This window comes from Salvelinus alpinus, chromosome 11, assembly GCF_045679555.1.
Source record: "Salvelinus alpinus chromosome 11, SLU_Salpinus.1, whole genome shotgun sequence".
Classification (NCBI taxonomy): domain Eukaryota; kingdom Metazoa; phylum Chordata; class Actinopteri; order Salmoniformes; family Salmonidae; genus Salvelinus; species Salvelinus alpinus.
The window spans coordinates 22,987,580-23,014,649 of record NC_092096.1 but is presented as its reverse complement, the minus strand read 5'-3'; the positions used below and the strand labels follow the sequence as shown (position 1 = coordinate 23,014,649).

General features: G+C 45.8%; 1 protein-coding gene and 1 non-coding gene across 2 annotated transcripts in view; both read left to right on the top strand.

Moving 5' to 3' along the window:
• plxna4 (plexin A4) overlaps nucleotides 1–27,070 on the top strand; it is a 559,926-nt gene that overhangs the window by 499,876 nt on the left and 32,980 nt on the right. The gene's annotated exons all lie outside the window — the stretch shown is intronic.
• Nucleotides 3,435–3,487, top strand: LOC139534967 (U7 small nuclear RNA). The gene has a single exon (XR_011667053.1). It is a non-coding gene; the product is annotated as a U7 small nuclear RNA (small nuclear RNA).

Sequence of the window (27,070 nt, the reverse complement as noted above, 5' to 3'; positions counted from 1 at the left end):
TCTCAATTCAATTCAATTCAATTCAAGGGGCTTTATTGGCATGGGAAACATGTGTTAACATTGCCAAAGCAAGTGAGGTAGATAATATACAAAAGTGAAATAAACAATACAAATTAACAGTAAACATTACACATACAGAAGTTTCAAAACAAAAAAGACATTACAAATGTCATATTATATATATACAGTGTTGTAACAATGTACAAATGGTTAAAGCACACAAGTTAAAATAAATAAGCATAAATATGGGTTGTATTTACAATGGTGTTTGTTCTTCACTGGTTGCCCTTTTCTTGTGGCAACAGGTCACAAATCTTGCTGCTGTGATGGCACACTGTGGAATTTCACCCAGTAGATATGGGAGTTTATCAAAATTGGATTTGTTTTCGAATTCTTTGTGGATCTGTGTAATCTGAGGGAAATATGTCTCTCTAATATGGTCATACATTGGGCAGGAGGTTAGGAAGTGCAGCTCAGTTTCCACCTCATTTTGTGGGCAGTGAGCACATAGCCTGTCTTCTCTTGAGAGCCATGTCTGCCTACGGCGGCCTTTCTCAATAGCAAGGCTATGCTCACTGAGTCTGTACATAGTCAAAGCTTTCCTTAAGTTTGGGTCAGTCACAGTGGTCAGGTATTCTGCCACTGTGTACTCTCTGTTTAGGGCCAAATAGCATTCTAGTTTGCTCTGTTTTTTTGTTAATTCTTTCCAATGTGTCAAGTAATTATCTTTTTGTTTTCTCATGATTTGGTTGGGTCTAATTGTGCTGTTGTCCTGGGGCTCTGTGGGGTGTGTTTGTGTTTGTGAACAGAGCCCTAGGACCAGCTTGCTTAGGGGACTCTTCTCCAGTTTCATCTCTCTGTAGGTGATGGCTTTGTTATGGAAGGTTTGGGAATCGCTTCCTTTTAGGTGGTTGTAGAATTTAACGGCTCTTTTCTGGATTTTGATAATTAGTGGGTATCGGCCTAATTCTGCTCTGCATGCATTATTTGGTGTTCTACGTTGTACACGGAGGATATTTTTGCAGAATTCTGCATGCAGAGTCTCAATTTGGTGTTTGTCCCATTTTGTGAAATCTTGGTTGGTGAGCGGACCCCAGACCTCACAACCATAAAGGGCAATGGGCTCTATGACTGATTCAAGTATTTTTAGCCAGATCCTAATTGGTATGTTGAAATTTATGTTCCTTTTGATGGCATAGAATGCCCTTCTTGCCTTGTCTCTCAGATCGTTCACAGCTCTGTGGAAGCTACCTGTGGTGCTGATGTTTAGGCCGAGGTATTCTCTCTCTCTCTATCTCTCTTCATCACTCTCTTCTCTCGCTCTCTTTCTCTATCTCCCTTCATCACTCTCTTCTCTCGCTCTCTTTCTCTCTATCTCTCTCCATCACTCTCTTCTCTCGCTCTCTTTCTCTATCTTTCTTCATCACTCACTTCTCTCGCTCTCTCTATCTCTCCATCACTCTCTTCTCTCGCTCTCTTTCTCTATCTCTCTTCATCACTCTCTTCTCTCGCTCTCTTTCTCTCTATCTCTCTCCATCACTCTCTTCTCTCGCTCTCTTTCTCTATCTCTCTTCATCACTCACTTCTCTCGCTCTCTCTATCTCTCCATCACTCTCTTCTCTCGCTCTCTCTCTATCTCTCTTCATCACTCTCTTCTCTTGCTCTCTCTCTCTCTATCTCTCTTCATCACTCTTCTCTCGGTCTCTTTCTCTATCTCTCTTCATCACTCTCTTCTCTCGCTCTATTTCTCTCTATCTCTCTCCATCACTCTCTTCTCTCGCTCTCTTTCTCTATCTCTCTTCATCACTCTCTTCTCTCGCTCTCTTTCTCTATCTCTCTTCTCTCTCTATCTGCGACAGAGTGAATGATTGGGCCCTCACGGAGCTCTTAAGCATTTAAGCTCTGAACAGCTGACTAATGCTAACATCAACGTTGCATTAGCGTTATCCTACACATTAACACACATAGATTTCCACTCAATGGTAATGGACTGTGGATATGGGTTCGCTTTCCCTCTCCAAGCCTCTCTCAATTGATCATTAATACCAATGTTCGTACTTCTTATCCAACTCTAACTCTCTAGAATGGCTGGTTTATGCTATAACTAAGAACAGGATAAAATCCTTAGTTCTTATATACAGTAGTGCAGTACTTTTGACCAGGGCCCATAGGGTGCCATTTGGGATGTGTCCTTTGAAACTGGACTTTGTTGAATTAGTGTATTAGTCAAGCACCAAGCCGATCAGCCATGCCTGATCGCTCCATATTCACTGTTTCATGGCGGTGACATGTGGAATTAACTTCAATGACATTGAAATGATCACTTTGTCTCAGAAACATGTACTACTCTGACACGCACATCATTAGAATATAATTACGATTAATTAGCGGAGAATCCAATTTAAAAAAGCTGTAAAAATCCTCACTTGAAAAATAAATGGGATTGTTAAAAGCCCTAGCTGCTCCCCGCTCAATCAGCACTTCCCTGTGCGTCAGTCTGTATCGTATACACAGTACCACCACTTCAATTCAACACCATATCACCATATATGGTGCTGAAGGTGTTGCGACCATCTCGGTTACCCTTGAAAAAGACGTTTCCGTGTGGTCGTTGTATCACACATTTGCTCAGGGTGCTCACTGCTCAGTCAGCCTCCCCAATGATTTGATAGGCATGTCGTAAATGAATTTAATCTTCCTAATTTCAATTGCAAACCTCCCGTCCTCCCTCGGGTGAAATCCTCCTCCCCAATGAAGACAGACACAGATTCCTCTGTTCGCTAGCTGTTCACTAACATGGGAGCGTATTGAGCGTATCATTGTGTAAGGGTTGTGTCAGAAAATGAGCCCCATATTCACATCATGAAGGAGACGTTTAACAGAAAAATCTCAGATGTGGCATTTGATTAGTGCCGTATGGACAAGGCATGATTAATCGCACCAAGAGCTTCCGGCGCCATTACCAAGCAGTAAACTTCTTCAATCCCAAATTAAACAATACTACAATTTATTATAAAATACTAACGTACTTACTATAGAATTCTGTAGTAAACAGTAGTATAGTGTAGAATATTATACTAAACGCTGTAGTGTCACTTGATCGTGTATAGTACTTACTATAGAATGTTGTAGTATACTGTAGAATACTATAATAAATATTAGTTTTATCTGAAAAGAAACACTGTAGTAAATACTTGAGTAATGTCTGCAAAAACACCACCCTTTTCTTTTTCTTTTCTGAAAATACTACAGTATTTCATTTGCATATACCCTGCCCAATCCCCTGCCCTGTATCCCAATTTGTGCCACCCATAAGTGAGAAACTTACATGCCAAGTATAGACCATATATTGTGTTCCCTACAGGTTATAGAAAAGAGCAGAAGCTCTGAACTCTTTGTTCAGACCCCAGTCCTGTCTACCTAAAGGTTATGGAAAATGTGCTCTTTCAGTATTTGTCCAGTAGGTTTCCTCAAGGAGAAAGCCCCCACTCCTATGTCAAAGACAATAAAACAAAAACACTATAGTAAATAATACATGAATGTCTGCAAAACACAGTAAATACTACAGTATAATACAGTCTGTAAAAACAATACTGGAACTACCAGACTAGAGGGGCTAGCTGCTGAAACACTACCAGACTATAGGGACTAGCTGCTGGAACACTACCAGACTAGAGGGGCTAGCTGCTGAAACACTACCAGACTATAGGGACTAGCTGCTGGAACACTACCAGACTAGAGGGACTAGCTGCTGGAACACTACCAGACTAGAGGGGCTAGCTGCTGCAACACTACCAGACTAGAGGGACTAGCTGCTGGAACACTACCAGACTAGAGGGGCTAGCTGCTGCAACACTACCAGACTAGAGGGGCTAGCTGCTGGAACACTACCAGACTATAGGGACTAGCTGCTGGAACACTACCAGACTACAGGGACTAGCTGCTGGAACACTACCAGACTAAAGGAACTAGCTGCTGGAACACTACCAGACTAAAGGGACTAGCTGCTGGAACACTACCAGACTAGAGGGACTAGCTGCTGGAACACTACCAGACTAGAAAGGCTATCTGCTGGAACACTACCAGACTAGAGGCTAGCTGCTGGAACACTACCAGACTAGAGGGACTAGCTGCTGGAACACTACCAGACTAGAGGGACTAGCTGCTGCAACACTATCAGACTAGAGGGGCTAGATGCTGGAACACTACCAGACTATAGGGACTAGCTTCTGGAACACTACCAGACTAGAGGGGCTAGCTGCTGGAACACTCCCAGACTAGAAAGGCTATCTGCTGGAACACTACCAGACTAAAGGGACTAGCTTCTGGAACACTACCAGACTAGAGGGGCTAGCTGCTGGAACACTACCAGACTAGAGGGGCTAGCTGCTGCAACACTACCAGACTAGAGGGACACACAGTCACAGACTTGCTGCTTGGCCCTGGATACCCGCCCAAAATAGAGGAGACACCCAGACTCACTCAGCTGTGATGGGATGGCTAAATCTGGGCTCGGAGTAACACCCCCCCGTGCCTCAATCTATCTCTCCCTTTCTCCTCCCTCTGTGTCCTCCCAATCTCCCTCTCTCTCATCGTCTCTCTCCATCTCTCGCTCTCTCTCTCGCTCTCTCTCGCTCTATCCATCTATCTCCCGCCCTCTCTCTCTCTCTCTCTCTCTCTCTCGCTCTATCCATCTATCTCCCGCCCTCTCTCTCTCTCTCTCTCGCTCTATCCATCTATCTCCCGCCCTCTCTCTCTCTCCCCCCCGCCTCTGCGCAGGCCGTCTCTCTTTCTCTCTTTTCTCTGTCTTTCTCCCCTCTTTGCCTTTTTACTTGATTACTAAATCACTGCTCAAAGTGCATAAGCAGGGCATCTTTGGCACTGTGTCCAGACCAGCTTCCCATCACCGCTTCCAAGACAACCTCTCCACCCCTCTCCTCTCCACCGCTCTCCTCTCCACCCCTCTCCACTCCACCCCTCTCCACTCCTCCACTCTCTTCTCCTCCACTCTCCTCTCCTCCACTCTCCACCCCTCTCCTCCACTCTCCACCCCTCTCCTCCACTCTCCACTCCTCCACTCTCCACTCCTCCACTCTCCTCTCCTCCACTCTCCTCTCCTCCACTCTCCACTCCTCCACTCTCCTCTCCTCCACTCTCCACTCCTCCACTCTCCTCTCCTCCACTCTCCTCTCCTCCACTCTCCTCTCCCGCATTTCTCTACATCTCCATCTGCCCGTCTCAACCTCAGCTGAGGCACACCACCAGGCAAACTAACTAACGAGAGACTTCCACAACCATCTGTCGCATTTCTGCGCCCTCCTCTGTCAGCCCCCTCTCCTTCCTCCACCCCCCGCGTACACCCTCTCATTCTCTCTTCATGCATACTGAAATAGCTGCTAAACCTTTTCCACGGCTCAGATTTCTTTCATCCATCTCTGATATAATATATATTTTTTTTAATCGGGGCTTTTATTATTTCCTTTTACCAGCAACCTTCCATCTGCCCCTCCTGATGCACCCACCCACACACCCGCACACCCACACACCCGCACACCCACACACCCACCCACACCCACACCCACACACCCACCCACCCACCCGCCCACATACACACCCACATACACACACACACACACACACACACACACACACACACACACACACACACACACACACACACACACACACACACACACACACACACACACACACACACACACACACACACACACACACACACAGGGGATAATAATCAGTAGGAGCTAAAGGTCCTCTGATTATACTGTGAGGATTATCTCAGTAGTTCTAGTAAGAAGACGTCAGCCTAAGCACTGAGACTGCTTCTATGTCCCAAATTGTACCCTATTCCCTATGTAGTGCACTACTTTTGATCAGGGATGTGATCAAAAGTAGTGCACTATATAGGACATAGGGTGCCATTGGGGATGCAGCTTGTGCTCTGCGTCAGACAGCCAATCTTCTCCCCAGGAGCCCGAGTGGGAAATTGAAATCATTTTTGACTTCATGCTGTGGTGCTTTAACACGTGGGATTGGAGGAAGGGGGCGTGGCTAGCAGCAGAGCTCCAACGCAGCTGCGTGTTTGGTTAACAGAGAAAAGCCTTGTGACCCCCGCGCATATCACATGTCTCCCCTCCCATAAGGGGGCACACCAAAGTGGGAATAAGGGGGGGGGGGGACTTGCCCCCCCCCCCCCCCTGAGAATCCTGTCCTTTAACATCTTATTGATTTTAAGAGCTTATCTATCACAATCAATAACGATATGATATACAGAACCCTCATTAATGATCTCTGGTGTCAAAACTTTGTTTGTAAGCCACATCTGTTGTTTCAGGACCCATGGTTTAGTGTATCATGAATTTATGATCAGTGTGATGCCAGATACCTGTAAAGAAATGTCTGTGGAATGAGTGGGAGAGCTGTGAAGATACATTGAGCGTTACGCCTCCATTTTATAGAGCGTCGCTCTGCACGACATACTAATGCGTCCCATCGCATCTGCAATCCAGGAATTCTCTGGTTCCCATCTCATGTGCAGAGGCAAAACGACTGCTCTGTAACCAGGAGGAACTAAGTACCAACAAGTTGACTTGGTTGACTGTGTGCCAAGCGGGCACACTTCTTCATGCCAACATGCAATATCACAAAGCATTACAGCCATGTTAACTTATCAGTAACGGTACTGATACGTTCTAGAGATGTGGCAGTCAAGAGGAGGTTGAGGAGGTTGTTGGACCGTTGTGGACATGTTAGGTGCCAGCTGTGGTGTAACGGCCCGGTGCAGCAGCCCTTCATCCCATCTTCCCTATAGGCAGGGCTTGGATAGAGGACAGCCATGAGGACTTCCTGTGGGGCTGTGCCAAAACAGATCATTACTGGAGGACCTGGCTCACACTGCCAAACACACACACACACACACACACACACACACACACACACACACACACACACACACACACACACACACACACACACACACACACACACACACACAGTTACACACACCTTTCTGAACACATTCTTTTAGAACCCACACACACATAAAATAACAAAAAGAGGAGGAAACGAGGGAGCTGAAAGAGGAGATAAAGACTCAGACAAGTCATTCTGTTATTCTTACATTTTACTGAGACCCCTCCCTCCATCTCCAAGTCATTCTGTTATTCTTCCATTTTACTGAGACCCCTCCCTCCATCTCCAAGTCATTCTGTTATTCTTCCATTTTACTGAGACCCCTCCCTCCATCTCCAAGTCATTCTGTTATTCTTGTCTTTTACTGAGACCCCTCCCTCCATCTCCAAGTCATTCTGTTATTCTTGTCTTTTACTGAGACCCCTCCCTCCATCTCCAAGTCATTCTGTTATTCTTGTCTTTTACTGAGACCCCTCCCTCCATCTCCAAGTCATTCTGTTATTTTGTCTTTTACTGAGACCCCTCCCCTCTTCTCCACCTCTCCCTTTTACACTCTCTTTTCATCTCTTTGATTGATGTGCTGAATTTGTCTACATGGAGACCATTTGGAAGTGTGAATGATTACAAATAAGGCGACAGGGTCTGAGGGGAAAGGAGGGAGAGAGAATGAGGGAGTGGAGGGGAGGAATAGAGTGAGGGACACATGAAAGGAAAGATGAAACGTGACCTCCCTGACCCCTAGAGCCGAGGACTCTCTCGTCCGCCGCGCCGACATAAAAGTGCGGGCGCAAGCAGAGCAGGAAGTTAATCCCATCCAGGTGTTGTGCCAATTCTGGTTGGCAGGGGGTGCTAGGCCTGGCCTATTGGCACAGCGGGCACAAGCCTCCATCTCTAAATGTGATGGTCCTCCTAAGAGGTGCCAGGAGGGCTCTGAGAGGAGGGGCCAGGGGGAGGCTGCAGGTGGCAACCGAATGACAGAAGGGGCAAGGGGGCGTGCACACACACACAATGGCCTAATCCTGAAATATTGATGCCTGTGGCCATGCCTCATTGAGGTGGTGGTGGGTTGAGGGGGAGAGGGGGGGGGTTCTTGGCAGATTACCCACTACACAGGAGCCAGAGACGTGTCAAAGGATATCCGATCCCCGCCTCTCGCCTTTCAGACCCCGCTGTTTGTTATTGTGCGCATGAATATTATCCATTCACACGGTATGGCCGCCTGTGGTAGCCCAGTGAACGGTGCCCCGATTAGTCACGCCAGCGGAGCGCCCACTGGCACGAGAGACCAAACATAACAGAGAGAGAAAGAGAGCAGGGCGATGGATGTGTGCATTCACTTTCTATTGTAATGTGATGTGCTGTGTCGTCCCAGACAGTGGGTGTGAATGAGCTAAGGAGGGAGAGGTTAATAATGAGGCCAGTATTATTACAGGCCCTTCTAATGACATCAATCCCAATGGGATCAAATAAAGGTTTTAATTGCTTTCTCTTCTATTAAGACCCCAGCGTAGCTTAGGTGCCCTTGGCGTGCCTGAATATAAAAGGCATAGGCAGGAAGATTGGGGGGCCTTTAGAAGTGAGAGCCAATAATGTTTTTGCAATAATGTTTGTGTAACAAAAGCCCCTATTCATTACGACAGGCATGGTTTTGTGTGGAATATTTGATGATCATATTGAATATTTGTGATGGTTGTGAGGGATGGTATGTTGATGGAATGTCTCTGTTGATTTCAGGACGGAGTCTGTGGCAGAGAAAATGCTGACCAACTGGTTCACCTTCCTGCTATACAAGTTCCTAAAGGTCAATGTCTGCACTTTACTCTGATACATTCTGCTTTGTTCACCCATTCAGCTCCTCTAGCTTCATGTCTGTGAGAGTGGGTAATATGTAAAGTGTGTCTGTGTGTTTTTGTGTGTGTGTGTCCGTGTGCGTTTGTCCATGTGTGTGTGCGTGTGTCTGTGTGTTTGTTTGTGTGTGTGTGGACGTGTCCCCACAAGAATAGTCTCCACAAGAATAGTAAAAAAACAAAAATGTAACCAACTGGGGACATTTTGTTAGTCCCCACAGGGTCAAATGCTGTTTCTAGGGGTTTAGGGTTAAAGTTAGAATTAGTGTTGGCATTACAATTAGGTTTAGGGTTAGGAAATTGCATTACAATTAGGTTTAGGGTTAGGAAATGGCATTACAATTAGGTTTAGGGTTAGGAAATGGGGTTCGTTTTAGGGTTAGGAGCTATGGTTAAATTTAGGGTTAAGGTTATATTTTTGACACCAACCTCTCTCGCTGTCTGTCTCTCTCTCTCTCTCTCTGTGTTTGTCTGTCTCTCTCTCTGTTTGTCTGTCTCTCTCTCTGTTTGTCTGTCTCTTACCATCCCTCTCTACACAGGAGTGTGCGGGCGAGCCCCTCTTCTCCCTCTTCTGTGCCATCAAGCAGCAGATGGAGAAGGGGCCTATAGACTCCATCACTGGTGAGGCGCGCTACTCGCTCAGCGAGGATAAGCTCATCAGACAGCAAATCGACTACAAGATGCTGGTAAGGGTCAACGCCCCCCACGGGGACAAGGGGCTGGGGTAGGAACTGCATTTTGTGGGGAGGGGAAGGAAGGAGTTTTGGACACGGTAACACCCAGCCACCCGCCTCCTTTCACGCCTGACTGGAAGAGGGCTCACTGACCTCACTTTCTTTTAGTACCCGGAGCTGACAGAGGGAAGAGGCGAGGAAGATGAGGGAAGAGGCGAGGAAGAGGGGGCAGGGAAAAGGAGGGAGTGTGTTAGAGATCAGGGAAGAGGGGGGAGGAGGCGAGGAAGAGGGGGAGGAGGCCAGGAAGAGGGAGAGGAGGCCATGAAGACCGGTTGTTTCCCTGGTCTCTCTTTCTGTTCTACTCTCTGATCATCTTCATTCCTCTCCTCCACCACTGTGACCTGAGCTGACTGAGGGAAGACAAGACACCCAGCCAGGCAGTTTGTTACCAGCTCCCCTCAATGTCTCTGTAAGACAAATCAAACCATTCCCAGGAAGCACACAGTGTGGCTCAGATAGCTTGGAGAGCAATAGAGTTATTTCAGTTGGCCGTGAGAAACAGTATCTCTGTCTCAATCAATCTAGAAGGATTGATGATGGAATGGCTCTTTTACAACATGTAATTATCTGCCCAACGATAGAGGTATAGAATTGTACTGGGAACAGCATGGGACCATAAAGTATTTTATTTCCTCTTTCTTATGTAAATGGCCTCCTTCTTCCCCTTGGACCATGTAATTACATCTGGCGAGAGCCTCAATGGCGTAGATGATGATGCTGATGATGATGGCTGATGTATTCACTGTGAATGATAATAACCGTGTGATAATAATTAGCTTGTTAACCGCTCATCGACTCAAGGTAGCCATGCCGTGTCAGACTGCCCCCCCCCTGGGAGGCCAGTTTCTCTGAATACCCATTTATATTACAGGAAAGACTTTCACCAGACTTGACAGACACAGAATGGCCTCTTTCAAACCTGATATCCAACGACCACGCCATAGTTTAATTACCATCATCCCACAGAATGTGTCTCCATCTCCAATATAATTATCAACCGAGACACAGCATACCTGAATCCCTCATCAACTCCTGATATGCTTCTCTATTCTATAGAAAAAAGACCTGTCCCTGTTCTCTACAGGTGGTGACTGTATTCCTATTGTAATAGCAGGTGTATAACTCCAAGTCTTGTCCCTGTTCTCTACAGGTGGTGAACTGTATTCCTGTTGTAATAGCAGGTGTATAACTCCAAGTCTTGTCCCTGTTCTCTACAGGTGGTGAACTGTATTCCTATTGTAATAGCAGGTGTATAACTCCAAGTCTTGTCCCTGTTCTCTAAAGGTGGTGACTGTATTCCTATTGTAATAGCAGGTGTATAACTCCAAGTCTTGTCCCTGTTCTCTACAGGTGGTGAACTGTATTCCTATTGTAATAGCAGGTGTATAACTCCAAGTCTTGTCCCTGTTCTCTACAGGTGGTGACTGTATTCCTATTGTAATAGCAGGTGTATAACTCCAAGTCTTGTCCCTGTTCTCTAAAGGTGGTGACTGTATTCCTATTGTAATAGCAGGTGTATAACTCCAAGTCTTGTCCCTGTTCTCTACAGGTGGTGAACTGTATTCCTGTTGTAATAGCAGGTGTATAACTCCAAGTCTTGTCCCTGTTCTCTACAGGTGGTGACTGTATTCCTATTGTAATAGCAGGTGTATAACTCCAAGTCTTGTCCCTGTTCTCTACAGGTGGTGAACTGTATTCCTGTTGTAATAGCAGGTGTATAACTCCAAGTCTTGTCCCTGTTCTCTACAGGTGGTGAACTGTATTCCTATTGTAATAGCAGGTGTATAACTCCAAGTCTTGTCCCTGTTCTCTACAGGTGGTGACTGTATTCCTATTGTAATAGCAGGTGTATAACTCCAAGTCTTGTCCCTGTTCTCTAAAGGTGGTGACTGTATTCCTATTGTAATAGCAGGTGTATAACTCCAAGTCTTGTCCCTGTTCTCTACAGGTGGTGAACTGTATTCCTGTTGTAATAGCAGGTGTATAACTCCAAGTCTTGTCCCTGTTCTCTACAGGTGGTGACTGTATTCCTATTGTAATAGCAGGTGTATAACTCCAAGTCTTGTCCCTGTTCTCTAAAGGTGGTGACTGTATTTCTATTGTAATAGCAGGCGTATAACTCCAAGTCTTGTCCCTGTTCTCTACAGGTGGTGACTGTATTCCTATTGTAATAGCAGGCGTATAACTCCAAGTCTTGTCCCTGTTCTCTACAGGTGGTGAACTGCATCCACCCGGACAATGAGAAGAGCCCTGAGATCCAGGTGAAGGTGTTGAACTGTGACTCCATCAGCCAGGTGAAGGAAAAGATCCTGGACGCCATATACAAGAACGTTCCCCACTCCCACCGACAGAAGGCCTCTGACATGGACCTTGGTAAGATCCCCGTTCATTAGGGCACTCTGTAGCAAAATGTTATGCAATGGAAAACAAAAACATGTCCTATTAGAAATCCGTTCGGGACCGTTTTGTGCCGGGTGAATACAAGTCTGATCAGTCAATGAGCCCCTTTTTCTACAGCAACCATATACGCGTACAAATGGAGAACATTTTCCCTGGAGTTGAAAAGGTTAACACCTGGAATTATTATTGCAAATATATATTGTATTTTCTGCTTTTAATCGACGAACATTGAGTTATTTTTCCATGACGTGGACAAATCGGTGTTGATTAGTCTTCAGTTATTGAACATGTGGAGGCCATTTTTAGAGTTCTCATGTTCCTCTACACCAGGGATGTTAAACTCATTCCACAGAGGGATTAGTGTCTGCTGGTTTTTGATTTCTCCTTTCAATTAAGTCCTAGACAACCAGGTGAGGGGAGTTCCTTACTAATTAGTGACCTTAATTCATCAATCCGGTACAAGGGAGGAGCGAGAAACTCGCAGCCACTCGGCCCTCCGTGGAATGAGTTTGAGAGACTAAACACCAGCCTCCCTCCCATAGATCTCAGGAGAGTTGAGTCCAGCAGACCTCTCTCTGGCTCCTATGACTGGTGCTGTGTGATTGTTCTCTTCCCTCCCCGACTCCCCATCGATCCAGCCCTGTTGACCACACTCTGACTCACATGATTGATCAAGTAATCAATGGAGAGGCTCTCAGATCCCCAAACCTCCTCAATCTTATATTATTTTTCTGTGAAACTCTCGAAGAGATCGGCCTTCTTTTCTTTCACTCCAGCTTTCTCTTCTTCTTCTCTCTTTCTTTCTTACTTCCTGTTCTCAGTAGACTGGGTTGTCATTTTCTTCACCAAGGTTATTTCCTAGTGGTGTTATAAGATGACTAATTGTCTCTGTTTGTAGTAGTGAGGAGTGGTGAGCTGATCGGCTCCCCCTGTACATCCATGTAACGATGTGCGCTGAGAGTGTTTTAATAAATAAACGTAACATAGTACAAAACAAGAAACACGAACAATGCACAGACAGGAAACTGAAACAGAAACAACTGGGGAAGGAACCAAAGGGAGTGACATATATAGGGAAGGTAATCGGGGAAGGGATGGAGTCCAGGTGAGTCTGACGACGCGCAGGTGCGCGTAACGATGGTGTCAGGTGTGCGCCGTAGCGAGCATCCTGGTGACCTAGAGGCTGGAGAGGGAGCACAGGTGACAATCCCATTCTGCTATACGAAGACATAAGTCTCTCAGTCCCACAATACAACATCCTGGCACTACATTTTCTGGCTGCACGGCCTATCATGCCTAAGTGTGTGTATGTTTTATTTCCTGATTGTATTCCATCAATTTCGGCAGGTCTTTCTAGGTAGACGGTGAGTGGCGAGCCTTTTTATGGATTCACATATCAGGATGGTGTGTGTGTGGCCCTGTGTTTTCTTAGTAATAGTATATTATAATGGCATACGGAGCTGTGATGGGGGAATGTCTCTCTGATAAGTGAAGAGATTGGTTTAGGTTTTTGGCGAGCGCTCCATTGCGAAATTGTTTCATGGCGCCCACCGGGCAGTGTGTTGTCTTATTGTTTATTATTATTATAGAGAATTGGACATTTAGTCTGAGGGGGAACTTCTCACTGCGTGTTGTCACTGCGTCTGGGGGGGGGGGGCATTGGGACTAAGGAAGTAGTTTAGGAGGAAAGCGGTGTAATTTATGTATCGTATAAAAGACAATAGGTAGAAGGATATTACATAGAATGGAACGGTCCACTCAGGGGGAGAGGAAGCATCTCTGCATGATTCCACTAACAGATCAACGGGCCTCCCGAGTCCGGACAAACTCTTCCCCCAACCCTCCCCCAACCTCCTCCCCCACATTGACAATCCTCACTTTCCATCTTGCAGGCTCTCCTGAAAACAAATTTGACAAGAGTTTTTTTGTCCCAGGTATTGTTTTTAATTCCCCATGCCGGGTCCCGCTGAGGGAGGCACGATAGGAGGGGACAGCGTGTGAGAACCAATCCAAGCAAGACCTGCTTTGTGTGTGTGGGGGGGGGGGGGGGTACGTGTTTGAGGGTGGGGGGAGTGAATTGTGTGGTGTATGTGTGTATGTATGTGCGTATGCATGTACATGTGTGTGCTGCTTCCCCCTCTGCAGTATAAGAACACTACCTCAATAACCTTCACTGCTTCCCCCTCTGCAGTATCACAACACTACCTCAATAACCTTCACTGCTTCCCCCTCTGCAGTATAACAACACTACCTCAATAACCTTCACTGCTTCCCCCTCTGCAGTATCACAACACTACCTCAATAACCTTCACTGCTTCCCCCTCTGCAGTATGACAACACTACCTCAATAACCTTCACTGCTTCCCCCTATGCAGTATCACAACACTACCTCAATAACCTTCACTGCTTCCCCCTCTGCAGTATAACAACACTACCTCAATAACCCCAACTTTCACTGCTTCCCCCTCTGCAGTATCACAACACTACCTCAATAACCTTCACTGCTTCCCCCTCTGCAGTATAACAACACTACCTCAATAACCTTCACTGCTTCCCCCTCTGCAGTGTCACAACACTACCTCAATAACCTTCACTGCTTCCCCCTCTGCAGTATGACAACACTACCTCAATAACCTTCACTGCTTCCCCCTATGCAGTATCACAACACTACCTCAATAACCTTCACTGCTTCCCCCTCTGCAGTATAACAACACTACCTCAATAACCTTCACTGCTTCCCCCTCTGCAGTATCACAACACTACCTCAATAACCTTCACTGCTTCTCCCTCTGCAGTATGATAACACTACCTCAATAACCTTCACTGCTTCCCCCTCTGCAGCATAACAACACTACCTCAATAACCTTCACTGCTTCCCCCTCTGCAGTATCACAACACTACCCCAACTTTCACTGCTTCCCCCTCTGCAGTATCACAACACTACCTCAATAACCTTCACTGCTTCCCCCTCTGCAGTATCACACCACTACCCCAACCTTCACTGCTTCCCCCTCTGCAGTATCTCAACACCACCTCCATAACTTTCACTGCCTCCCCCCCTGCAGTATATCAACTACCTCAATAACCTTCACTGCTTCCCCCCTGCAGTATATCAACTACCTCAATAACCTTCACTGCTTCCCCCTCTGCAGTATAACAACACTACCTCAATAACCTTCACTGCTTCCCCCTCTGCAGTATAACAACACTACCTCAATAACCTTCACTGCTTCCCCCTCTGCAGTATGACAACACTACCTCAATAACCTTCACTTCTTCCCCCTCTGCAGTATAACAACACTACCTCAATAACCTTCACTTCTTCCCCCTCTGCAGTATAACAACACTACCTCAATAACCTTCACTGCTTCCCCCTATGCAGTATCACAACACTACCTCAATAACCTTCACTTCTTCCCCCTCTGCAGTATAACAACACTACCTCAATAACCTTCACTTCTTCCCCCTCTGCAGTATGACAACACTACCTCAATAACCTTCACTGCTTCCCCCTCTGCAGTATGACAACACTACCTCAATAACCTTCACTGCTTCCCCCTCTGCAGTATGACAACACTACCTCAATAACCTTCACCTTCACCTTCACTGTAGGAGCTCCGATGTCCTAGAATCCCTCCACTTCCCAAAGCCCTCATCTACAACACTGGGCTCCACACAGAGAGACCTGGAAGGATTGGGTTAAAGGGGCAATCTCATCTTACTCTGGTTTTCTCCAACTTCATCCTTTCTTTCCTCTCCTTTTTTCCAATTCCCTCTCTCCTCTTCCTTTGGTTTGTTTACTCTGGCCCAACTGGAGACTCAGGTCATTTGCATGTTGATGGAAAGATGTACAGTACAGAGAGAAAACAATAGGAGGCTTTGTGTTTCCTGGAGATTTCTGATGCCGAAGTTATTCTCCTCACCCCTCCTACGACGTGTTTCATCATCCGCCCTGTGATTGCTGCTTTGTTGGTCTATTTGTGATTGGAATAGGAGATGACAGTGGCCGACACCAGGCGGGAACAACACCGACACAGTGACACATTCTTATATAAACTCAAATGCGGCAAACAAAATAATATCACCTCCTTGTTTGTTTTCCACAATATCTTTTATTTTCATTATAATGTGAGGGAATACAGTGGTGGGGTTTCTCTACAGTGGTGAGGGTGGTGGGCTATTTCGTATGTCTTTGGGGTGGCTTATCTGTTGGAGGTGGTGTGATGTTGTATCTCGAGTGGGTGCGGTGGTATGGTTTCTCTTGAAGGGTGCAGTGGTTGGATTACTCTGTAGGATGCTTTGGTGGGGTATCTCCTGAGGGTGCAATGGTGTGGTATCTCTAGCTGAGACTGAACGTCCAGCTGAATGGGGTAGCAGTGGTGTGGTTTCTCCTGCCCTAGCTAGTTCCCAGTAATGACAATACGAGACAGTTCAGCAGGGGGCTTAGCGCTGGTCGATGGTGGAGAGCACTCAGCATGGGAGCCAGGGGCCCGCCACAGATGAAAGAGGAAGTAGGGACCTTGGCTAGCAGCGGTAATCACATCCATCGATCGAGAGGGCCCAGCGAAGGCCCCCGATCCGCTCTCTATCAAAGAGCAGAGTGGGTGATTAATTTTCCTCCCTTTTCCCTCTATCTCTTCTTGTCCTCCTTCTCGTTCTCTTTTGCTACTAACACTCGTTGTCACACTCGTTCTACTTCTCGGTATCGCTGCTTTGTAGCCTGGGAATCTCATGCTGGCTTCAAAGGAAGGATTCCAGGAACTCCAGATCTGTTTCACTGTAGCCACTCACTTTCTCTTCTCACAGTCCAGACGTACATGGCTCCTGCAGAACATGTGTGTATGTGACGCAGGTTGACATTCACTGTCATGAATCTTGCCTTGGAGGCAGAAATAAGCGATTTTTCACTACACGGGCCATCTAGAAAGTCAAAACTGGTTATATTGTAACAACAGATTTGATGACTTTGTGGCTGTGCCAGTCAGTGACCACTCTACAGAGCTGCCGCCAGGGAAAGATTCATGACAATAAATGCCAACCTGCGTGTGTGACATCAAAGGAGTGTACAAAAAGAGAGCGTGACATGGATTCACTATGTGATAGTGATCACTGCATCTTGTGGAAAAGGTCATTCTGTGCAGGCTGGATATAAATCTCTTTCTCCCATAGTGCCCTAACCTATCTTTATCTTTGCCCCCTCACAGAGTGGCGCCAGGGCAGAGGTCAGCGTACGATCCTGATGGACGAAGACCTCTCTACCAAGATTGAGAGCGACTGGAAGAGACTCAACATGCTTGCTCACTACCAGGTACACGCATCACTATCTAGAATAGTTAACCCACTGTTCCTAGGCCGTCATTGAAAATAAGAATTTGTTCTTAACTGACTTGCCTAGTTAAATAAAGGTGTGTGTATGTGTATATACGGTATATATATATATATATATAAAAAAAAAATTTAAACACACATCTACACTCTGGCTTACGACCAGTTACATGCATCACTATCTAGAACACAAATATCTATACTACCAGGTACATGCATCACTATCTAGAACACAAATATCTATACTACCAGGTACATGCATCACTATCTAGAACACACATATCTATACTACCAGGTACATGCATCACTATCTAGGACACAAATAGCTATACTACCAGGTACATGCATCACTATCTAGAACACAAATGTCTATACTACCAGGTACATGCATCACTATCTAGAACACAAATATCTATACTACCAGGTACATGTATCACTATCTAGAACACAAATATCTATACTACCAGGGACATGCATCACTATCTAGAACATACATATCTATACTACAAGGGACATGCATATCTACAGGTGGAGTCATACCCATGTTCACTCAGGACGGAGAGGGTACACCCTAGAAGTATAATTCATTGTATTTCTTTAGGGTACACTAATCCGTAGTGGAGAAGATTGAAGATAACTCCCAATACGCTGTACAGAAGGGAATGGTGATTTGCTAGTGTACCAACAAAGCCTGTTTGAGACGAGCAAAATGGATGAATGGAATGAACTGTAGTTTGTTTTCCCCTCCAGTGTGTATTTGCAATATCAAAACTAAACTATTCCCTCATAGTGTATAATACAGTGTGGTGCACATGTTTCCATGTAAATATTATGCTGCATAGTGTTCAGTTAGAGGTAAACCCATGGTTCAGATTAGGCTCTAACCATTAGACTATCCACTTCCAGGTAAAGACATGTTTGAGATGATTGACTTCCAGGTACTACCATAATGTAGACGGTACACTAGATAAATTCATATTGCTCACTCACTCACAGGTAAACTCACTCCACCTGAGTGTCATTCCATTTCCAGGTAAACTTTTGCAGCTAATCAGCCAGTCAAAATGCTGGCTCAACCTCATAAATGTTTCATCAAATAGATTACCCTGTAAAGGTCTCTTTGCAAAACACACACACACACACACACACACACACACACACACACACACACACACACACACACACACACACACACACACACACACACACACACACACACACACACACACACACACACACACACACACACACACACACACACACACACACACACACACACACACCACTCACGGCTCTTTTCTCATATAGACCTCCTGATCTCATCAGACAGAGCCGGAGGGAGATTTGTGTTTTGAGTTTGTTTATTTGTTTAACTGATTCTATCTGTACCGCCTGCCTCACCATATCTCCCTCCTCCCTCGCTTCTCCAGCCTTCTGAGTTCAGGAGTCATCAGCCGCTCTCTTTGTTGTTTCTGTTTTCAAACGCCGCCATTCGACAGACAGCTCTTTTACCCACTACCACATTTATTTCCCCCCTAACACTGAAGGAAACAGAAACTCATTAAAAATCAGACTTTGATTGGAACTCTGCAAGTCAGAGTTTACGGTAGGAAAGCACCTAAACTAGTACTATAAGAGGAAAAGTACCAAAGAGACTAGAGGCTTCACAAGATGTCTACGCACGCAACCTGACAGTATTGCACACGTGTTGTGTCCGATCATGTTGGTTTAGGTTGTTGATGCCTAGGACTGATGATGCCGTTGGATCAGTCAGGCAGAATGTTTTTCAGAGTCGTGTATCAGTCCGTTTCAATAATGTCTGATGGCCGCAGACAAAGGGAAGAGGAAGAAGAGGCAGAATTCTGTTTTAGCAGGCTTAAAAGCCTCTGCCAAGCTATTGAATGAACACACACATCCTTTGACAGTTCTAAATGGACTATGTTGATTTCTCCAGCCAATAGACTAACAGACGGCGCCGAAGAACATGGCTGACGTTTTACATTCTCCCAACCAATTGTGCTATTTTTTATTTTGTTTTGCGTAACTTATTTTTTTACTTATTGTGTATGTTGCTGCTACGTCTCTTATGACCGAAAATAACTTCTGGACATCAGAGAAGCAACTACTCACCACGGACTGGAAGAAACTTTATACTTTCACGAGTCCGACGAGAAGGAAATCCTGCTTTCACTGGAACAGGCCCAGATCCACGCCTTTGGCATGAAGAAAAGACGCCGGAAAAGGGGACGCAGATCGGGGATCCTTCTGAGAAGCCGGAGGCGAGCGAGTAAACTCCCAATGCCTTCCAGTCTCCTTGCTAACGTGCAATCGTTAGAAAATAAAATGGATGACCTATTATTATGATTATCCAACGGGACATTAAATACTGTAACATCTTATGTTTCACTGAGACGTGGCTGAACGAAGAAATGGACAATATAGAGCTTGCGGGATTTTCCATGCACCGGCAGAACAGAGACGCTACCTCTGGTAAGACGAGGGGTGGGAGTGTGTGTCTTTTTGTCAATAACAGCTGGTGTGCGATGTGTAATATTAAAGAAGTCTTGAGGTATTGCTCGCCTGAGGTAGAGTACCTTATGATAAGTTGTCGACCACACTATCTACCAAGAGAGTTCTTATCTGTATTATTTGTAGCCATCTATTTACCACCACAAAGAAAAGCTGGCACTAAGACCGCTCTCAACCAACTCTATAAGGGCATAAGCAAATAATAAAATGCTCACCCAGAAGCGGCGCTCCTAGTGGCCGGGGACTTTAATGCAGGCAAACTTAAATCAGTTTTACCAATTTTTTACCAGCATGTCACATGTGCAACCAGGGAAACAAAATCCTAGACCACCTTTACTCCACACACAGAGATTCATACAAAGCTCTCCCCCGCCCTCCATTTGGCAAATCTGACCACAATTCTATCCTTCTGATTCCTGCTTACAAGCAAAAACTAAAGCAGGAAGTACCAGTGACTCGCTCAATACGGAAGTGGTCAGATGACGTGGATGCTACACTACAGGACTGTTTTGCTAGCACAGACTGGAATATGTTCCGGGATTCATCCAATGGCATAGAGGAATACAACATTCGCATCGAGCTAAAGGCTAGAGCTGCCGCTTTCAAGGAGCGGGAGACTAATCCGGACGCTTATAAGAAATCCCGCTATGCCCTCAGACGAACCATCAAACAAGCAAAGCATCAATACAGGATTAAGATTGAATCCTACTACACCGGCTCTGATGCTCGTCGGCTGTGGCAGGGCTTGAAACTATTATGGACTAAAAAGGGAAACCCAGACGCGAGCTGCCCAGTGACGCGAGCCTACCAGACGAGCTAAATGCCTTTTATGCTTGCTTCGAGGCAATCAACACTGAAGCATGCATGAGAGCACCAGCTGTTCTGGATGACTGCGTGATAACCTTCTCGGTAGCCGATGTGAACAAAACCTTTAAACAGGTCAACATTCACAAAGCCGCTGGGCCAGACAGATTACCAGGACGTGTACTCAAATCATGCGCGGACCAACTGTCAAGTGTCTTCACTGACATTTTCAACCTCTCCCTGACTGAGTCTGTAATACATACGTGTTTCAAGTAGACCACCATAGTCCCTGTGCCCAAGGAAACGGAGGTAACCTACCTAATTGATTACCGCCCCATGGCACTCACGTCGGTAGCCATGAAGTGCTTTGAAAGGCTGGTCATGGCTCACATCAACAGCATCCTCCTGGACACCCTAGACCCACTCCAATTTGCATACCGCCCCAACAGATCCACAGATGACATAATCTCAATCGCACTCCACACGCCCTTTCTCACCTGGACAAAAGGAACACCTATGTGAGAATGCTGTTCATCGACTACAGCACAGCGTTCAACATCATAGTGCCCACGAAGCTCACCACTAAGCTAAGAACTCTGGGACTAAACACCTCCAACTGGATCCTGGACTTCCTGATGGGCCGTCCTCAGGTGGTAAGAGTAGGCAACAATACGTCTGCCAAGCTGATCCTTAACACTGGGGCCCCTCAGGGGTGTGTACTTAGTCCCCTTCTGTATTCCTTGTTCACCCACGACTGCGTGGCCAAACACGACTCCAACACCATCATTAAGTTTGCTGACGACACAACAGTCATCACCGACAACGATGAGACGGCCTATAGGGAGGAGGTCAGAGAACTGGCAGTGTGGTGCCAGGACAACAACCTCTCCCTCAATGTGAGCAAGACAAAGGAGCTGATCGTGGACTACAGGAAAAGGTGGGCCGAACAGGCCCTCATTAACATCAACGGGGCTGTAGTGGAGCAGGTTGAGAGTTTCAAGTTCCTTGGTGTCCACATCACCAACGAACTATCATGGTCCAAACATACCAAGACAGTCGTGAAGAGGGTACGAAAAAACCTTTTCCCCCTCAGGAGACTGAAAAGATTTCGCATGGGCCCCCAGATCCTCAAAAGGTTCTACAGCTGCACCATCGAGAGCATCCTGACCCGTTGCATCACCGCCTGGTATGGCAACTGCTCGGCATCTAACCGTAAGGCGCTACAGAGGGTAGTGCAAATGGCCCAGTACATCACTGTGGCCAAGCTTCCTGCCATCCAGGACCTATATAATAGGATGTGTCAAAATGGAAAGCCCATAAAATTGTCAGACTCCAGCCATCCAAGTTATAGACTTTTTTCTCTGCTACCGCACGGCAAGCGGTACCAGAGCGCCAAGTCTAGGACCAAAAGGCTCCTCAACAGCTTCTACCCCCAAGCCATAGTCTGCTGACACAATTCATAATTATCTATTTACATTGACCCCCCCCCCCCCTTGTACACTGCTGCTACTCGCTGTTTGTTTGTTACCTATGCATAGTCACTTTGCCCTCACCTAGATGTACATATTACCTCAACTAGCCTTTACCCCTGCACACTGACTCGGTACCGGTGCCCCCTGTATATAGCCTCGTTATTCTTATTGTGTTACTTTTTATTATTACTTTTTATTTTAGTATACTTGGTAAATATTTTCTTCTTCTTGAACTACACTGTTGGTTAAGGGCTTGTAAGTAAACATTTCAACGGTAAAGTCTACACTGTGGCAAATAAAGTTTGATTTTGATTTGATGTTGTGAGCAAAAGAGCAAGGTCGGTTTTAGATCTCAAAACAGTAATTAGAGTAAAAACATAAATGGATGTTCAGTTTGAAATCCCCTACAAAGGTAGAAATATATTGAGTGTTATCTTCAGATACAGCATCCTTTCATGTAGACACAGTACAATCAGGGTTGATCAGGACCCTAAGACAGTACAATCAGGGTTGATCAGGACCCTAAGACAGTACAATCAGGGTTGATCAGGACCCTAAGACAGTACAATCAGGGTTGTTCAGGACCCTAAGACAGTACAATCAGGGTAGATCAGGACCCTAAGACAGTACAATCAGGGTTGATCAGGACCCTAAGACAGTACAATCAGGGTAGATCAGGACCCTAAGACAGTACAATCAGGGTTGATCAGGACCCTAAGACAGTACAATCAGGGTTGATCAGGACCCTAAGACAGTACAATCAGGGTTGATCAGGACCCTAAGACAGTACAATCAGGGTAGATCAGGACCCTAAGACAGTACAATCAGGGTAGATCAGGACCCTAAGACAGTACAATCAGGGTTGATCAGGACCCTAAGACAGTACAATCAGGGTAGATCAGGACCCTAAGACAGTACAATCAGGGTTGATCAGGACCCTAAGACAGTACAATCAGGGTAGATCAGGACCCTAAGACAGTACAATCAGGGTTGATCAGGACCCTAAGACAGTACAATCAGGGTTGATCAAGACCCTAAGACAGTACAATCAGGGTTGATCAGGACCCTAAGACAGTACAATCAGGGTTGATCAGGACCCTAAGACAGTACAATCAGGGTAGATCAGGACCCTAAGACAGTACAATCAGGGTAGATCAGGACCCTAACACAGTACAATCAGGGTAGATCAGGACCCTAAGACAGTACAATCAGGATTGATCAGGACCCTTAGACAGTACAATCAGGGTAGATCAGGACCCTAAGACAGTACAATCAGGGTTGATCAGGACCCTAAGATAGTACAATCAGGGTAGATCAGGACCCTAAGACAGTACAATCAGGGTAGATCAGGACCCTAAGACAGTACAATCAGGGTTGATCAGGACCCTAAGACAGTACAATCAGGGTAGATCAGGACCCTAAGACAGTACAATCAGGGTAGATCAGGACCCTAAGACAGTACAATCAGGGTTGATCAGGACCCTAAGACAGTACAATCAGGGTAGATCAGGACCCTAAGACAGTACAATCAGGGTTGATCAGGACCCTAAGACAGTACAATCAGGGTAGATCAGGACCCTAAGACAGTACAATCAGGGTTGATCAGGACCCTAAGACAGTACACTCAGGGTAGATCAGGACCCTAAGACAGTACAATCAGGGTAGATCAGGACCCTAAGACAGTACAATCAGGGTTGATCAGGACCCTAAGACAGTACAATCAGGGTTGATCAGGACCCTAAGACAGTACAATCAGGGTTGATCAGGACCCTAAGACAGTACAATCAGGGTTGATCAGGACCCTAAGACAGTACAATCAGGGTTGATCAGGACCCTAAGACAGTACAATCAGGGTTGATCAGGACCCCAAGACAGTACAATCAGGGTTGATCAGGACCCTAAGACAGTACAATCAGGGTTGATCAGGACCCTAAGACAGTACAATCAGGGTTGATCAGGACCCTAAGACAGTACAATCAGGGTTGATCAGGATCCTAAGACAGTACAATCAGGGTAGATCAGGACCCTAAGACAGTACAATCAGGGTTGATCAGGACCCTAAGACAGTACAATCAGGGTTGATCAGGACCCTAAGACAGTACAATCAGGGTTGATCAGGACCCTAAAACAGTACAATCAGGGTAGATCAGGACCCTAAAACAGTACAATCAGGGTTGATCAGGACCCTAAGACAGTACAATCAGGGTTGATCAGGACCCTAAGACAGTACAATCAGGGTTGCAAAATTCCTGTAAATTTCCCCAAATTCCCTGGTTTCCCAGAAATCCAGGTTGGAGGATTCCTGGAATCCCTCATAATTTCAAGAATCTTCCAACCAGCATTTCTGGAAAACTGAGGCAATTTGGGGAAATTTACAGGAATTTTGCAACCCTGGTTACAATGTTTTTAGTGTTTGAATCTTCTATTGTAGGATTACAGCTTTCATTCAGACAATAGAATATCATAGTATAGAATAGAAAACAGCGTTGTCCAAGAAAAACAAAATGTTCATTTCGAAGAAGTGAACTCTGTTTATTCTATTTCTATAGCTACAGCACATTCATTAGAGGAACTGAAAATACCCTCTATACACCGTTCAGAAAACATTTAGAAAAGGGCAGTTGTCTCACCCGACTATATCATTGCTCCTATCCCCCTGTAGAACCAGCAGTGATGACGATCAGTAGAGAGACTATTGCTTTTGTAGTCATGGCTTTCTCCCTCCTCTCCGCCTTATTGGCTCTGACCCCGTGACCTGTGACCCCTGTAATAGACTGGGCCTGTCAGAGCACATCCAGGTCGTTACCGAGGATCAGGGCCTGACTGACTAGACACCCCAGAAGTAATCAGCCGAGGGAGGGAGGGAGGGAGTGTGGATTAGAGGCAGGGAGATGACCAACAAAGGGCAGGCGGTCGTAACGCCATGGCAACTCTCTGTCTGAGCAGAGGAGAGGAGTTAAGATCTGATGTGCTCCACTCAGATGTCCATCTGTCTTCACATTCATAGGGAGTTTTACACACTAGAACACAGGCATTAGCATAGGTGGACACACATGCTCAGAACACACACATACAGTATGTCCAGCTCCATTCCAGACATGGACAACATGACACTTCCTAAATATGCAAACACACACACAAACCTTCACCTGGACATACACCAGACAAGCCAGTCATATGTACACCTGCCACGCATGAACAGACAGTGACAGACAGACAGACAGACAACCCCATTATGACAAATCCTGCTGATTGGTACATTCCCTTCTTGGCAACCGTCCCTCCAGCGAGCCGGAATGATGGACCGGTGGAAATAGGAACGGAGTGACGTTCGCTTGTTCCTTATGGTGTAAATAATGTGGACACCTAAGCCAGCAGCCCTCCAAATGAGCTTTCCGGGGGGGGGGGGGTCTGCCCGCCGCATGACGCTTAAATTAAATGTCACGGCGGAGAGTGGGATGTCGTGGGTGTGGTGGTCGAGACAGCGAGGTAGAATGGATTAGAAGCCTGATTGGAAACCGGAATGAGATAATGAAGACAGAAGTTAATTCAGTTTTCAGCTGGGGAGGGGAAGGAGGGGAAAGGCTGGGTGCGTTCTCCTTGACAAGAAAACAGACTCAGACACTCAAAGCCTGTTAGAGGGAGCGAGGGAGGAGGGAGGAGAGGGAGCGAGGAGAGAGGGAGGTAAGGAGGAAAGGAGGGGGACTGGAAACATCCCGCAGATTCACACTCAGTCAGCCCACTCCAAAACGTTCCTCTCATCGTTTTACCAAACTAACATTAGATGACGCTATATTTTTGTGATGTATTACCTAGCGGCGATTATCTTCTGTCTACATCAGTCATTTGTTCACTTTTGGTCTAACAGGTCAGTTTATATGACGTAGATTTGGTACAACACCATCGTTAGTGGAAGAGGTTACCCACTTATATATTATGAATGTCTTGGTGACCTAGTAAAACATGAATATCATTGATTACTGTCGACTTTGGTCAGACAGATTTCCCCTCTTGACAGCCTCCAGAAGTCCCACGTCTGTCTTGTTATAATGGTTATAATGTAATACAGAAATATGGAATATAGAATGGGATCAAAGCGCACTCTGAATGGAATTAGACTCTGCTAACTGTCATCCTAATGGGTTCTTATGAAAACAGCACAGACCCATTCACCCTCCTAGATATAGAGGAACTATTCTAATTCTATTTCTATCCCCCCTATGTACAGTTAGCATAGAACCCATTCTCTTTTGGTTGAAACTAAAGTTTCAATGCCCTTTCTGCTAAAATAGAAGTTTGTATGCCCTTTCTGCTAAAATAGAAGTTCCAATGCCCATTCTGCTAAAATAGAAGTCTGTATGCCCTTTCTGCTAAAATAGAAGTTTGTATGCCCATTCTGCTAAAATAGAAGTTTGTATGACCTTTCTGCTAAAATAGAAGTTTGTATGCACTCACTGTACTGTAAGTCACTTTGGATAAAGCATCTGCTAAATAGCATATATTAAATATGTATATATTATATTATATTATTTACAGTAGGGAGAATCACATTGTAGCCCTGAGCATTGCTCTGATATATGATCAGGCCATCCCATCAGTTTACTGAGGGCAACAGTCTCTCTTCTCCTCTTCCTAAACCACCCAGACCCACCTGTCGTCTCACATCCCACCTCTCCTCCTCCCTCCCAATATTACAACCCCAAACACACACACACCATTATATTAACTAGTAAACATGTAGGATTACTGCTTAGGGACCATGTTGTAGAGTTAGAGGGGGGTAGTTGGATCCCAGTGGAATCTCCCTGAACCCTCCCATGGGTGTCGCCTGTCATAATACTAACACATTATGCACCAGGAGCGGATTGGGGAGCGGGTGAAATAATGCTATGATGTAATAATGGAACCCCAAACACACACCTGAGACCCTTAGCCCTGCACCCCTATTCCCCATACACACCCCTCCCACTCTATTAAAGAGATCACTTCTTCAATTAACCCTGCCTCAGCCGGCGGGGCTCGCTGGTGA